This window comes from Aulonocara sp. 'chitande type north' Nkhata Bay, linkage group LG11, assembly GCF_057382095.1.
Source record: "Aulonocara sp. 'chitande type north' Nkhata Bay isolate Kocher_YH1m ecotype deep benthic linkage group LG11, A_spYH_male_GT1.1, whole genome shotgun sequence".
Classification (NCBI taxonomy): domain Eukaryota; kingdom Metazoa; phylum Chordata; class Actinopteri; order Cichliformes; family Cichlidae; genus Aulonocara; species Aulonocara sp. 'chitande type north' Nkhata Bay.
In genome coordinates, this window is record NC_141354.1 from 22,875,415 (window position 1) to 22,891,173 (window position 15,759).

Genomic DNA, 15,759 nt, shown 5'->3' on the forward strand with positions numbered 1-15,759 from the left:
CACTGAGAAAAACTCCCTGTTCATCATCAGACTTGGATATTGAGTGATGACATCACATCCCCAGGTGCCCATCACAGGACTGCTCACTTGGCTCTGCTCCCGACGAGAAGCCGAATTGATTTATTACTCACATTCAGCTCCTGTTCTTGTCACAGAATATTTTGTCATCATCTCTCTTAGATGCTTTTGACCCACCAATGCTTAACTGCTCCAATGCTCAATAGAGACACTTATCTTATCTACTGTATTTAGATTTTTTATTTTTTTATTTAACTGACATAGCCTTATTTCATTAATCTCGCCACAACATTCATTGCTCTTTAGAAGATAATTTTAACTGTGTGGAAATATTACAATTGGCAATCACCTTTTGCAAGAAAAACCGCACAATTTATCTTTTGTGTAAGTTTATTTATTTGTTTGTTTGAAAGGATGTTGGGAAGGAGATTAGGTGATTCAAAACATGAAAAAAGAGGAAAGTAATAGTTAGATGCACAATACTACTAGCCAAGCAGGAGGCACATTAACTTTAATTTACTTGTTTTAGATAAGTAAGAGGATATATTCAGGCTTTTCATTTACCAAGAGAAAAGATCACGGACTTCTAGTTACCTGAGGTAATCGTACTTGCTACTAAGTATTAAATAATTCATAATTTTATTTTTTAAGTACACATGGACATCAAAAGCGTTTCCTAATAAAATTAAAGACGAAGTAGAGGTAATAATCTTGCCTGCCTGGTTTTGCGCACTAAAGAAAGTCACATTTATTTAAACAGGAAGGTTAATTATTAAGAAATTGGTCAATAAGTGTCCTGATAATAGTCAGAGTATTACGTTAACACCACTAACGCTAGTTTTAAAGGATAAGCCTGGTGAATTATGAGGGTTTATAATGACTACTTGTAATGTGTGTTTTTAGGTGTCTTGGGGATTAACTGCTGATTTAATGGTGTTTTTATTCAATAAAGTTCATATACAGTACCTGCATTTCTAAAATTCAGAAATCTGTAGCAGCTACACCCATTTTATAAGACCGAAACTGTACATTAAGTCCAGCCATGGTAAAAAAAAATTCTGCCAAAGAAAATTATTTTTCTCCACTGTGGAGGTGCAGGTGTTTGCGCTGATTTGGCATTAGCTTACTGCAAATGAGATCCAGAAATCTGCAGGTTCAGTGCAACAGTGGCAAACAAGGACACACACTGTTATTGATGCGAAACACCTGAAATCAGACCGGATGGTATCACACAAGTGCAGACTCACAATGCATGCATTTACAGTAACAAGAAGAAAGAGAATGTTGTAAAAAAGTGTGTTTATGAAACGTCTTCCCTTCTAAATATTTCACCATCAACTGTAAGCTGTAAAGTGGAAACATTTAGACGCCACAGCAAGTCACCGACTGCTGATGCCCATGAGTGCATGAAATCTCCAACACTATGCTGACAGAATAAATCCAAACCTCCTCTGGCATTAATATCAGATAAGATAAGAAGAACTTTATTGTCATTGTAGTTATACAGTACAATGAAATTTGTTTGGTAGCTCACAGAGGCCAGCAGCACAAAGCATGTGCACCAGGAGCTTCGTGGTTGGGTTTTAATGGCTAAGCAGCTCCTGCAGGTAGAATTTGCTGGTAGTCAGCTACGTATATTAATACAGTGTAGCTTGTGTTCTGAGAGTGAAATGTTAAATTACATTTTTTAGGGTCAGTGACATCAACATGTAACCATCAGGTAACTGATAACTGTTGCAGCTGTCGCTTTCTTTGAGTACAGATGGCCATCTGTATGTAAGTGTCGCTATTTGAAAAAGCCAAACAGCTGGATTATCTCCCAGAGCCAAACTTGAAAGAATAAAAATAATGAAAAACACTGAATTGAGTGACTTACAAGTTACAGTGCAAGTCATAACTCTTCAATTGCTTTTCATGATTTAATTCAGCTTTTTTCCTCTCTTTTAACAGTTGTGAGTGACTATTTTATGGAGGTGAGGTAACCTTTGAAAACTCTATTTTAATTCACTGAGGAAAAACAATTGGGTTGCACACGTGAAGCAGCAACAGGTAAATAATAGCGGAACCACTGGTCTGGTCAAATCTGGCTCATTATCTGAATCAGGCAGACAGAAATTTGAAGTCAAAACAAATGGTGCATGTATGGTGTATGGTGACTGAGTCATTATAGAAAACAATGTAATCAACAGGCATCATCCATTATCTCCCTCCCTTGCTGGCTGCCAATATAATATGCTGTATTTTTATGCGTATGCTGTTGCATCGTGTTTACCGGCTCTCTATTGTTTTGTAGATGCGGAATTGTACCGTTTGACTTTGGGCCTAAATCTTTCATACTTGTAAGGTTTTCATTTTGCTGCACAGACAGATTTCTCCACATGTTGATATTATAGTTCATTTAATTTCTCAAACACATTGGAGATCTCAGAAAAGAAGTGCACAAATAATTGCATGGTTGATCAAAGCCATTCATTTACCTGACTGGTTTTAATCTGCACTCTCAAAGCACCCACTGAACAGGTTAGAGCTGGCAGCTGCATATACCGGGTGGGTCTGCTCGAGTCTCATTCACAGAGAGGATTGCTATGTTGATTAGCAATAATTTTAAAAATGGATGCAAGTTAATGGCACTTACCGATGATAGAGTGATTTCTCCTCTTCTAAACTGAAATGAGGAAGGAAAGTTGTGTGCTACAGCCGGGACAGGATGTCCAGTGCTCATGTCTACTTGATTGGACATGAAGCATACCAGTTTTAACTTAATGTTTATCTTATATCACTAGTTTCCACATTTTCACTTTGAAAGAAAAGTAAGAATGGAGAGAAAAAATGTCTTGCATCACCATTTTCCACAGTTTCCACTGTTGTAAGACAGTTTTTTGTATCTCGAATCCACAAATATATAATAATCATATCAAATAGCAGTGTGGGCAGAACCACGCACTTCTTACATGCACATGTTTTGTAATACATTTTAGACACCATTAGGGATCATTCAAGAGCTGACTTACATGCTCTGCATGCACCAGGGATCACCTTGGCCTGCAAATACCTATTGAAATGCCTAAACTTAATTACCTTGCTTATATCCATGTAATGTTACTGGTTTAATGTTCATGACAATCTACCTTACTAATCAAAAGGAACATCTGAAAATAAAAAAGAAAGAAATAATTTCAACCAGGTCCTTTGCCAAGTAAACACTTGCAGTCTGGTCTTTTATTGTCTGTTGCAGTATTAAGATCCCTACAGCAGATGGATCTTTTGATCAATATGCATTTAAGTCCAGCTAGCATTGTCCATGTAAATGGTAACAGACAACACTATGGCCTCCATGAGTTGTCACTGTTCAGTTTCATGTTATTATTAATATAATTAATGTTTAAGTTTCCCTGTGTCTTTCAGTGCACTGTGACTCCTTTGTTGTATTCTCTAGAATGATAAAAATAAGCTTTCTATTCTATTATTTTCCTGTGTATTTCAATATCACACTATGATTTATCCATAAGTTACTGAAAGACATGGCCTCTCCCATAAGATGCTGTCCTGTATTATAGAACACAGTAAATTTTAGGAAATACAATCTATTGTGTCATGAAAACATATATACTTCCCATAAGCGGAAGATTTCTTTGCCCTATCTAGCACCTTTAACTCAGATTTTTCTTACACATCGAAATGATCTTCACACTGTTGTGATCAGATTTCTGTTCATTAGCTCTCACTTTTCCTACCTTCAGCACTGTGACGGTGGACTCCTCTCCCTTGACTGACTTGTCTGATAGGATTTAGTCCCCTCTATGCTGATGAAATCTGGGCAGTTCAGCAGCTGTGATTCTATCCTGTCTCCTGGTGATATAGCACATCCCTCTGCCCTCAGTGTCCGTGCACCAACCAGTCAGTTTTCTCATTTTGCCACACAGACATACTGAATTAAAGCGAGGATGGAAGCGCTCATGAAATGTCAAAAACAGCAGCTCCATCATCATCATTAGAATAGAATAGAATAGAATAGCTTTTTATTGTCACTGTTACAAGAACAATGAAAGGCAGTTTGGCATTTCTCCATGTGTGAAGTACACACTGGTGTAAGTATTTACACAATAACAGACAAATTTACATTTACACAAGAAAGATATGTACAAGTTACACATACACCTGCAAACATACACGCACATGCATACATATATGTATATATACATATATGCATCCATACATACATACACACACATATTTCCACATACATGCTTACATCTATATATATACACATACATGCCATCTAACTAGCAGGTGCATTGAGAGGTGCAGTGTGATCAGTGACATTGCACATTAAGTGTGTTGGGGGGATGATATTGCACATTTAGTGGCTTTACAGGAATTTTAGGATTGAGTGAATTTAGGAAATAATAATAAAAATTAAAAAGCATGCACATTTCAAGTAAATATGGCACTGAATAGTGAGTATGCTTTTGTGTCTATTTCTTTGAGTGAATTCAAAGAGGAGAAAAGAATACAGGCAAAGAGAAAGGATGCAAAAGAGGAGAATAACATGATGGAAGAGAAATAGAAGGAATCTTTATGCAAGCCACAATTTCCAGACCACAAGCAATTTCTGCACAACTGTATGACATGCATTGCAAAGTGTAAGGTGATAGATTTTTCATGGCAGCATTTCACTTTTTCTTCTCTGTTCCACTGCCACTTCCAGGGGTTGCAAACCAGCCTGACTCATTTTTTACGGTGCAAATCCCCCAAGGAAAGCCTGTGGTCTGCCTCTGGCTTATAGTGAAATGCCACCAGTAGTGAGTGCTACATCCTCACATTCAGCTTCCAGGCATTACAGCTACAAAGCCCAGCAAAGCATCCCAGAGGCTTGAGGTTGAGGAAATAATGTTACCATCTCACACTGCATTACTGCCCCCAACACCAGCAAGTTACTGCAACGAGGGTGCAGTGTCATACAACAACATGAGTGCCAAGTCACTAAAGAGGCAGATGCAATTTAAGTTTAACGCCACATACCTTAACCCTTGTGTGGTGTTCGTATTTTTGTTACTCAGCCAGTGTTCATGGGTCTGGTGGACCCGCTAGAGTTTTGGCTTTCCAAATTAACACTATCAAACAATTTTATGTTAAATTACTCAACAGATGTTTACTTCATCCCAATTACACGACATATGAACAGCAAACATGGTTAATTTTTTCCCTTTACCTTTGTTAGATCACATTTATGAATTAATGTGCTTCTCGTTTTTCTTTTATATAAAATGTTATAAATAAATCAGTTATAATCAAGTGGAGTGAGTGGAAAGACACAACACATTTACACGTGAAAAAATAATTAATTGTTTAATTTTTCTTTTGAAAAAAACTGAACACGGGTCTCACAGACCCGAACACCATACAAGGGTTAAAAATATATTTCAACTTTTAAATGACATGTCTTGATATATTTCAAGCCCTACAGTTATTGATTGGGCTCACGTAAATACAAACTGTAAAGGAGCTTTCTATGGTCGGGAAACCGTGCTGCTTTCCGGGGGGAATCAGAAACACAACTTCTTTTATAATTCAAAACTCTGACTGTCCCTTGCTGATTAAATGTCACAACAATGATGTGACATTATTAAGTCCAGTCAGAAATTGTGAAAAGAAAAGAAATCAGCTATTCTGAATTCAGTAGAGCTGTAATTGCTTTGGACTACAATATTATTTTGTAATACAAAAATTTTAGTATTCTGAGCAGTTGACACTTATTTAATGGGACAAAGAGCGGAATTCTTTACAGTGCCTCAGTTTTAGCATATATTCAATGTTTTCTATGTGTTTAATGCAAGATTTTACAAAACACTACAATTTCATATTTCTATGAATTCAAAACAATTAAGAATAGGTGCTTATAATATAATCATGTCTACACAATTTGCACAAAAATGTGCTGCATATTCATCTAAATGCAGGCTTTACTCATGCAGGTTTGTGACTTTCACATTATGCACATTACAGCACCACTTGCCGTGTCCTGACAAGTTGACAAATGTCGGGGAAACACGCTGATTTAATGATGTGTTTTCTATCTAATTATTGCTGAGAGTCAAGAATTAGTTTAAAGGCCCTTCCTGACAATTTGTCAAACATGTGAGGGCCTTTACAAGAACTCACATGACCACGATAATAACACATGTCATGCAGACTTTGAGAAATTAAGCTTTCCAACCAACATGAAATATTCATACTGAATAAATACAAGTCTTGATTTCAGTAGTCAAGTGTCAGGGAAGCTACTCTAAAAGCAACATTTGTCGCTCATAATGTCATTATTTTTTGTTAGAACGGCCTTTTCACTAACTTTGTGAGTGTACCTGATGGTTCAAAAGCAAAGTGAGAACAGGAAAAAAAACTCTCTTCCATTTGCCTGCAAAGTGCCACTCCAGGGAGTTGGAGTGGAAATGAGGTAGTGCGTTACTCGGACCAGGTCAAATAGTTTGAGGTGATGAATCACTGCAGCAGTTCAATTAATGAAGAGATACAGAGAAGCTAGTCGAGACCAAATAGAGAATTGACTTTTAACTGAACAGACTCCCACTTCTTTTTCTAGCAGACCTCCATTTTTTTAAATTACAAATGATGCAATTTTTAAAAGCTTGCTTGTCTGAAAATGAAACAAGCAGATAATATGCAGGTGTGTCTTTGTTGCTGCGTCTCCTTCTTTAGCCTTAGATTAGTAAGACCTCATCCACATAAAATTTGTGACATCTTCATAAAATGATAACTACCAGTACTTAAATATGACTAATTTGTGTAATTTACATTTACATTCTTCTTGTAAGTGTCAAGAGATTCACATTTACATTTTTATTGCTTTTGACTAGCGTGATCATTTAACAGTGAACCTCCAGTTGTTAAAAATATGGAGCCTGTTGCCACAGACAGGAATAAAATATAGTGCTCAAATTCAGAAAGAGGGATATGCACCATGATCATGCTCACGACATGAGACATACTGCAGTGTACAGCACATACACAATGCTGACTCTATTATACACAAATAGAATCCAGAACCACCTTCAAGCGCTGTCTCAAAGGGAAGCCTTTCTCCCATGACCTTGCTGAGGTCTCAGCACAAGTGATAATGTAGAGTCCATTGAAAACTACTCTGATGGGGGAAAAACTACTGCTTTTGTTTAATGTTGCCTTAGAAAAATCATGCATGAACAGATATCGTAATTACTAGCTTTTTGGGACAATAGAAAGTGACAAGTTACACTTTGAAGTGTATTTTAAATCATAGCGGTGCCACTTTTGCAGGGTTATCTCATTTGGGATTAATGACAAACCACACATCAGGTTTTTTTAAAATATGAAAATATCACGTGTGAGTAATATCTGTTTTTTCACGAGCGACAACTAGATCTCAACTTGTGCAATTGGTCTTGTACACAAAAATGCACAAATGAAAGGTAATTTAGACATGTACAGCAAAGCTTTGAGAAGTAACCAATGAGTGATTTCGCTGAATGTCTTTTTCCACATGCTTAATGAGACACGTGACGCAAAAGATAAAAAGATAGCATTAAAAAAGCAAAAACAACACAAACACCATATTATCATATGTGCTTTACATGTCTTCTAACTGACAAAAAATGCAAACAAGTCGAACATGCGACAAGGCATTTTCAATTAAAAAGCTCAATCCTGCTGGTATGTAGCGCTATTTCATTTTCTACAAAGTGCACAGATCCACTCTACAGAAATCATATGCATAATGGGGCAAAAAACATAACAGTGGTGAGGTGGTATTATGCAGTCAGCATTGTTCGATCATGGTGAGTAAGCTGTCAAGCTGAAAAAGCAGTCCCTGAATCCCATTAAGTGTGATGGTCTCTTGACGCCAGCGATTTTGTAATGCTAGAATAACTGTTCAGGCAGTCGGTGTGTTTTCCGCTGAAAGCTTTAAGCTGCAACATGTGTGCATGTCATACACAACATGTTTTAAATTTTCACATTCATTTTTTTTTTTTTGGTACACGGTAAACCAGCATCATCATGCAGCTGAAAACGGCATAATTAGAGCACATGCATAAACAATAGGAACATGTATATATTTATTTCTAAATTCTATACAACTTCCATAAGTAGCAGCCATATCGATGCCAGATGTTCCCTAGAGCTGCAACAGAATGGGCTCTGGCAGTTGGTCTAAATTCCCTCTCATCACATCTCCCCTCGCTCCTGCCTGCCTCCTCATTGACAGTCACGTCACATTCAAAACAATCCTCAGGCAATAATTGCCATAAACAAAAAAAAGGGGGGAAAAAAAGAAAAAAGCCCTGTTTATCTGGTCAGAACAGCAGTCCCAATGAATGCACGCTACCATGGGGAGTGAGGGGTAACACGGGAAAGAATGAAACCTTGATATTCATACAAAAGAATGAAATCAATTTTAACCAACTACATATCTCCTTTTCTCTCCCACTGTTTAGCTTCTTTGATGTTTCGGGTTAAAATAATGGTTGCCGCACTTTTGAGTGTACGGGCGGCACAGTCAGTCTGCTTGATAATTATAGATTAGCTTGGTACTGGCATTATCAGTACCTGGGTAAGCTGTTTCCTAATTATGTGAGGAGAGATAGAAACCTTGTCTACACACCCAGTCTGTAAGAAGAGCTGCCTGTCTGGTAAGTGACGCCTATGTCCACAATGTGGCAATATTTTTATTTTTATCGCAAGGTACTAATTTGTCTAGGTAGCTACGTTAGTGCAGTAAATTAAACTCCACAGAATTATTAGCTGAAATGACAGCTACCTATGAGAGTCTATGTGGTGCGAGTTAGACGTGGTAATGTATGATATGTGGATCATAGTGTCATGTTGCGTTATAAATTCATATTATGAACCACGACTGTACACCGGTCGCTACTTAAATAAAGCTTAAATAGTTCTTTAAATTTCACAATAATTAAAAAAAAATACTTATTTTTATTAGGAGTACTCTGATCCAACATAGTATCGGCACTAGTACAGAGCTTATAAAGTATTAACCATGACATAAGCAGTCTATCTTAAAGACACTTTTTCAGTCATACAATTCATTGTTTCCACTATAGGCTAAAACCATTTATTCACAGCAGACTGCCAATACAGCTTCATGCACCGCAGCAAGCCTGGCCTCATGTTATTTCACATAAAAATGTTCCACACAGTGGGGTATACAGATTTGACTTTGGAGAAAAAATCATAAATGTATTTGTCCTCAGCATCAGTATAGTGTGCTAGAAATTTAGGGTTCATCCATCCATTAAATTTAATTATTATATAGAAACATACCTGTAGTGGCAGAGAAGACATGTAAGGACAGTATTCATACTTCAGACTATTGTTTGGAAGGAGGATAGGAACTTGTGAAACACTATTTATTCCAGTCTTTATATTTATATTAAAAAAATACCAATTCATAACATTCATATTTAACACACACACACACACACACACACACACACACACACACACACATATATACATACATATATGTATACACACACGCACAAGTAAAATCAATTATCAGGATATCCTATAAGTGCAGGCCTCTTATGGGGATTTAAAGACCCTTTAATGTTAATTTTATCTTTGGTCATTTAGTCATATTACAAAGAAAATATTGCATTAAAGTAGACCGCTGATGCTGAACTAACAGAATGAACATTTTATGTGGAACCTTTATGGAATTGCACCACTACAAATAACATGCCAGTAGGTATCCAGAGTGGGAGCCAGGAGAGCCCTTAACATGAGAGGCGAAATTACATTTTTGTGACATTTATTTCCCTCTCCACTGTTGCACAACGCTCATTTGGTGGTGCCATGGGGCTTGTTGGCTTCCACAGTAGTGATGTTGCGTCCATTAGAAAAGACTTTCACTTTACTTGTCGAGAAAAAAGCCAGCTTGTCAAAGCCACAGTTGTGAATTGCTGGGTGTTTTAGGGACAAGCCTCTGAGGGTGGCCTGAAAGTGCACTTTATCACCCTGGGGAGTCAGAGAAAATCACTTAGTGGGACGATTGCTTTTCCCTTTTAGAGGAGGACTCCCAGACAGAGGTGGTGGAGGAAGAAGATGAGATTCCATGACAATCAGCTGACTTGCTGGGTCATAAGGAAAATGTTTTTTGTTGTATTTTACACCTATGTTCCCATGATGGCAAATTTTGAGATAGACGATGGCACTAAAACAGCTGAGAGCACAAAGTATCATAGCTTAATTGAGTTTGCGCAAGCTTTGAAAATGCTCGTATCCGAGGACTAAGGATATCTGAAGTAGGCCACACATTTTTCCCATCCCGTTTCCCATGAAATGCATAGGAATATGAGAAAGCTGTCCCATATTTGCCAAATATCCAAATGCTCCTAGGCAATTGCATCTCATTTGGCGGCATCATTAGACCAAGCCCGTGTAATCCCCATGAAAACACAAGAGACACAGGTCTGCAGAACCAGTCCCAGGGTCAGAGCACTGCTGTGGGGGCACTGGACTGCAAGACACTGATGAATGTCAGGAGACCGAAGCCCACCAGCCATCTGGTGGTCTGAAAACACTGATGGTGGAATGCCATCGATCTGTGTCACATCTACAAGCTTGGAGATGTGGAATACCACACAACGTTTTAGTTTTTAAACAGGGTCGTGGTCTCAGGAGAAATTTGAGACTGTAGTTGTTACAAACTATTAATGTAAGTGTTGTACATCAATACTTCTTTTATAAATTACAAATGTCACAATTTAAAAAAAAATCTGTTTTATTTTAAATAATACCATAATACCGCTACTTGTTCTGAGACTTTTCAGGGCAATGAGATGATCCAACTAAATGAAATTTTAAAACACCTAATGTCAGGATTGATATTTTTTATATTGTCATTTATGCTTAGAAATATATAATCATTTGTATGCTGATAAAGTATCTTATCCTTATTAGGTCTGATAAAAGTCTGTGAGCGCTTGTGTACCATGAGATGAGAGGTAGCAGCCTTAACGTTATAGTTTCCACTATAGATTTAGAAACCAGACTGTTCTGTTCTATTAAAGTGCGAGACTTCACACCTTTAAATGGTCATTTGAGATACGACCTATTGCAAGTTTGTGTTTTTATAGTTTAGCAAGACGCTTACTTCTGCTTTTCTGCATACCTCATACCACACAGTTTAAGTTCATTGAAAGGTCGTATGTCTATGTATGGCATGGCTGGAAACACACACACACACACACATGCACCTACACGTAATTGCATATTCATGTATGTGACAATAAAAAGGGCTGTAGCGAAGGAGTCAGTCGAAGTGAGCTGAGTTCAGCTGAAGGAATCTTTTCCTCAACTTTGGCTGACTTCCCTCGCGAGCCACAAAGACAAAGAGCTCTGTCTTGTCCGTTTTGTCGTGCAGATTTTGGTCTTGTGTTCCAGCAGGGTTTGTGCCTAGATAAACCCAACGCCTAATTTTAAAATGTAATTTTAAAAAACTATTTATACAATTTTGGTATTATAAAGTTATATTTATCACTTTATACTAGAGCCCGGCAAGCAACATTTGAAAAAAATAAATTGAGATCCGGCAAAGGTTTTTGCGAAATCCTGAGTTACTCTTACAATTTCTTGCAAAAGTTTCAAATTGAGTTAATTGGCTGCAGCTTAGGAGGTAGCGCAAGTCATCTACTGATCAAAAGGGCTGGTGGTTTGATGCCTAGCTGCTTTAGTCTGCATGCCAAATGTCCTTGCGCAAGGTACTAAGCACAAGTTGCTCATATGAATCCATGTGAATGTTCGATAGAAAGCACTTATTAAGCAAAAAAAAGTGCTTTGGTGAATGAGGCATTTTGTATAAAGTGCTTTGAGTGCTCCAGATGAAGTAGAAAAGCCCTACATAACAAAAAGTCAGTTTACTGAGACCTTGGAAACAACCATAGTAGTGAAGAGAGTTGTACATTTTTATTTTGAACTTGGCCTAAATGATGACATTAAGAGAATAAATCAGCGTTTGGCAGTATTTAAGTGAGAGACATCTGAAGGAAGTCTCTCACTTCAGGAAGTCTGAATTGCACGGGGACAGTCATCGCAAGGCGATGTCAGTCTTGGTTGAATTCATTAACAACCAGCTGCAGTACTCTAGGCAGCCTCATGGGTACCAATGGAACTCTATGTATGATAAATGCAGAAAATAAGTCTTTCTCAGGATCTCGCAAAAATACTACCACTTTATTTTTTCTAATGTCCTTAGCCGATCTCCGTGTTGTACCACCTCCAAACAACAGATAACTTTTCAAGTTCAAAATGTTTGCAATGTAGTTAATGAAACTCCAGAGAACTAGCTTTTGTTTCATGATGTAGTTTACATTAAAATCTTCAGCAATTTCTTTCTTAGAATTAAGTAGGTATTGTTATTTTGTTAACTATAGCCAGGTTGTTAAAAAAAAGTTTTTAAACAGTACTGACAGGGAACTAAATGAATCCACTAAATACTTACTTTCTGGAAAAAAAGAAATACTTGTCATGACTTGACACACCCTACGTGACGTAGCTTAGACATAACTTGCAGTCACTGCTCATGTCGTATCATCTGTTTCTCTCTTAATCCTTACCTTCAGTTTACTTTCTTATGTGTGAATTACAAAGACATTACTAAATTAGTGTAATGTCTGTTTTTATGAGGAAAAATAAGCCCCTTGTTCCTCATATTGGATCACTGTTATTGTGTGGCTGGATCATTTTGAGTCACAGAGGGAGAGAAGGCTTGGAAGGCTGAGAGGAAGACATTAGCTTCACAGCATGGGTGAGCGGACTGAAGGGAGAATTCAGAAGGAAAGAAAATATCTTTTTTTACATGTATTTTTTGACTTTGTGACACATCCTCACAAATCACTTTATTGTTTTCGGTATTGCACCAGATGAATAAATGCACAGTAATGTGTAGCTTTGTATCAGTTGTGTCAAACATTAAATTCATGTGCAACTGACTGGCTTTATATTCACTTAATATGACAGTGACAGCTTGCTTAGTGTCAACATTAAACATATACGTTATGTCATTTAGATAGGAGAAAAGTGAATAATGTGTGCATGGTAGCAGGGCCAACAGTATTACAGTGTTTCATTGTTATTCTAAGACTTGTTAAAGCAAACATTGTGCAGCCAGAAAATATTTCATTGTGGAATAGCTTGATTGAGTATTTAAATTTACTGTGGATATTTGTCAGTGGTGGTAAGATACTTTAAAATAAAAGAGCTTACCAAGAGTTTGTATCCTACCACCTCTACACCAATATAGATGCAATTTGGATCTACATGATGATTACTTTTATTTTTTAAATTTTTTGACTTTATATACAGAAAGTAGAAAAAGAAGAGAAGTTCTGCCTAGTTCAAAAAAGTAAATTAATAAAATACTGCTGTTATGCAGATTAGACATATGCACCTGCTCACTGCTTTGTTTGAATTTCTTCATGTATATACATTGCAATCCTGATATGGTAAATAGTTATCAGTAACTAGTTTCATGGCCCTCTAGGACCACAAACACTTACTATTGAGAGAATGGCATGTGTTCTAGTACAAATCACAATGTGTCCCTGTCTGTAGTGTCCCAGTAAGCCAGTAAACAGTGTGACTCTGAGCTAGTATGCACAACACCAGCACCCAGAACCTGAAACAACAATGAGTGTTCATTGAAAAAACTCTCCTCTATAGAAGAAAAAAAAAGAAAACATTTTCCTGCCGATGTATGGCTTATTAGAAAAATCAGGGGGCAGCAATGTGCAGGGAAATATGGAATTCCATAAATAAAAGTCCCAGTCATTTTTTCCCCCAGGAGTAGTTGAAACAGTTCCTGATTGAGTCATCAGTACCACTGTTGGCCCCTCCAGCACATACAGTGGGACTGACAAGGAATTTACATAAAACAAATGAATTAACAACAAAGGTTTGCCAGATAGCTGGGTGATCAAGGGCACTGAGACTAAACTCGAACTGAATACACAACAAAAACGAGCACCAATAGAATAACTACAACACAAAAAAGCATGGAAAACCTGTGCATAAGTAGTAAAATCAAGCTTTACTAATCAATAAATAGCTAAAGTACAGCAAGTGAATATTTACCTTTTATTGACAGTTTAAAAAAAATTTCTCTATGCAACACGTTTTTTCAACATTGTAAGAAATCTGGTATCCTGCCCTACGAATAAAACATCTCATCAAGAGTAAACATCCTTTAAATACAGTAATAAAAATAGAACCCAGTACAACAACAGTTACTTACTTTAGTTGGCAATAGCGAAAGCAAGAATATAACATTAGCTTGTCCTCCATTTTTACACAAATTACCTTTACCCAAATGTTTACATATAGTTACACAATAAAATTGTTGAATAAAGGCATCATTTTTAGGGTTTGTCTTTGTACATTATCACAGTGGATCACAGTCAAGATGTGAATGAAGTGCAGAATTCCTGCTTTGATTTAAAAGGAATTACAAAAAAGAAATCTAATCCTAATCTGGCCTTCTTGTTACTGAGTGTAACCAGCGGTTTGCACAATGTCGTAAACCCTCTGTATTTCCATTCACGAAGGCATCTCTTGATTATATAACTCTATCTCCTTGAGAATGTTCTTGACTTGGTTTGGTGTAAAGCTGTTTCCTAACCATGGAAAAAACTCTGTCACCATGCACTTGGCTGTAGCTCAAGAGGTAAAGTCATCTACTTGTTGGAAGGTAGCTGTTTGATCCCCTTCTGCTCGAGTCTGCATGCCAAATATCCTTGGGCAAGATACTAAACCCATGCATCGATCGGAGTATGAATGTGTGTGAATGTTAGATAGAAAGCACTTACATAGAAGGAGCATAGAAAAAAGTGCTTGTGTGAGTAGTGAATGAGGCGAGTTGTGTAAAACGCTTTGAGTGCTCAGACAGAATAGAAAAGCTCTATAAGAACCATTAACCATTTGCATTTTGTCTTTTGCTTGCTGAGCTGCCCAGTGCATTTATTATTTTTAAGAATATATTAGATTTTTGATTTGGCCATTATTCAAGTTGTTACTATTAGATAGATTTATTTTGGTTTTTCAGCCTACCAGCCTAGCTTTGACATCTACTGGACTGCATTTAAAATTGCAATGAAAAGCAAATATATGTAACCTGGTCATGGAACTGTTATCAGTCAATTGTCCAATTATATTGAGGCTCAGAAAATATGGCTGTAATTCCCTATCAGTTAATGTACCAATTTTATAAAACCACTTTAAAATTTAGAATTCAAATTAGAGTGTGTAATATTTTCACTGCTAGATGCCAATAGATTGCAGTTAACTCAGTTCTGCAATCTTAACCCTCCCGCTTAAAGTGAATAATTCTAGCTATAGAAAACACGTTTTAGTCAATTCAGTTGAGTTCAATTTTATTTTTATAGAGCAAAATAAAAACAACAAATCAAAAACATTGAAATTTAGTCTTTACCCCTTAACGGCTCCAGCTGTTTCGACCAGATCTGACTAGTTTTCTCCTGTCTGTGGAAGGGTGTCAGTCCACTGCTTACCTCAGCTGTCAATGCTGGGTGAAAAGTGTCCGCATCTGTTTACTCTGGAAGTTGTCTGTAAAGATTGTGAAAGGAGTCCGACCCGAGTCAATGAGTCAGAGAAGTTCACTTCAGACTGATGACAGTGAGTTGTTGAGGATATGGTGGGGAAACAGGGTGGCTTCCACAA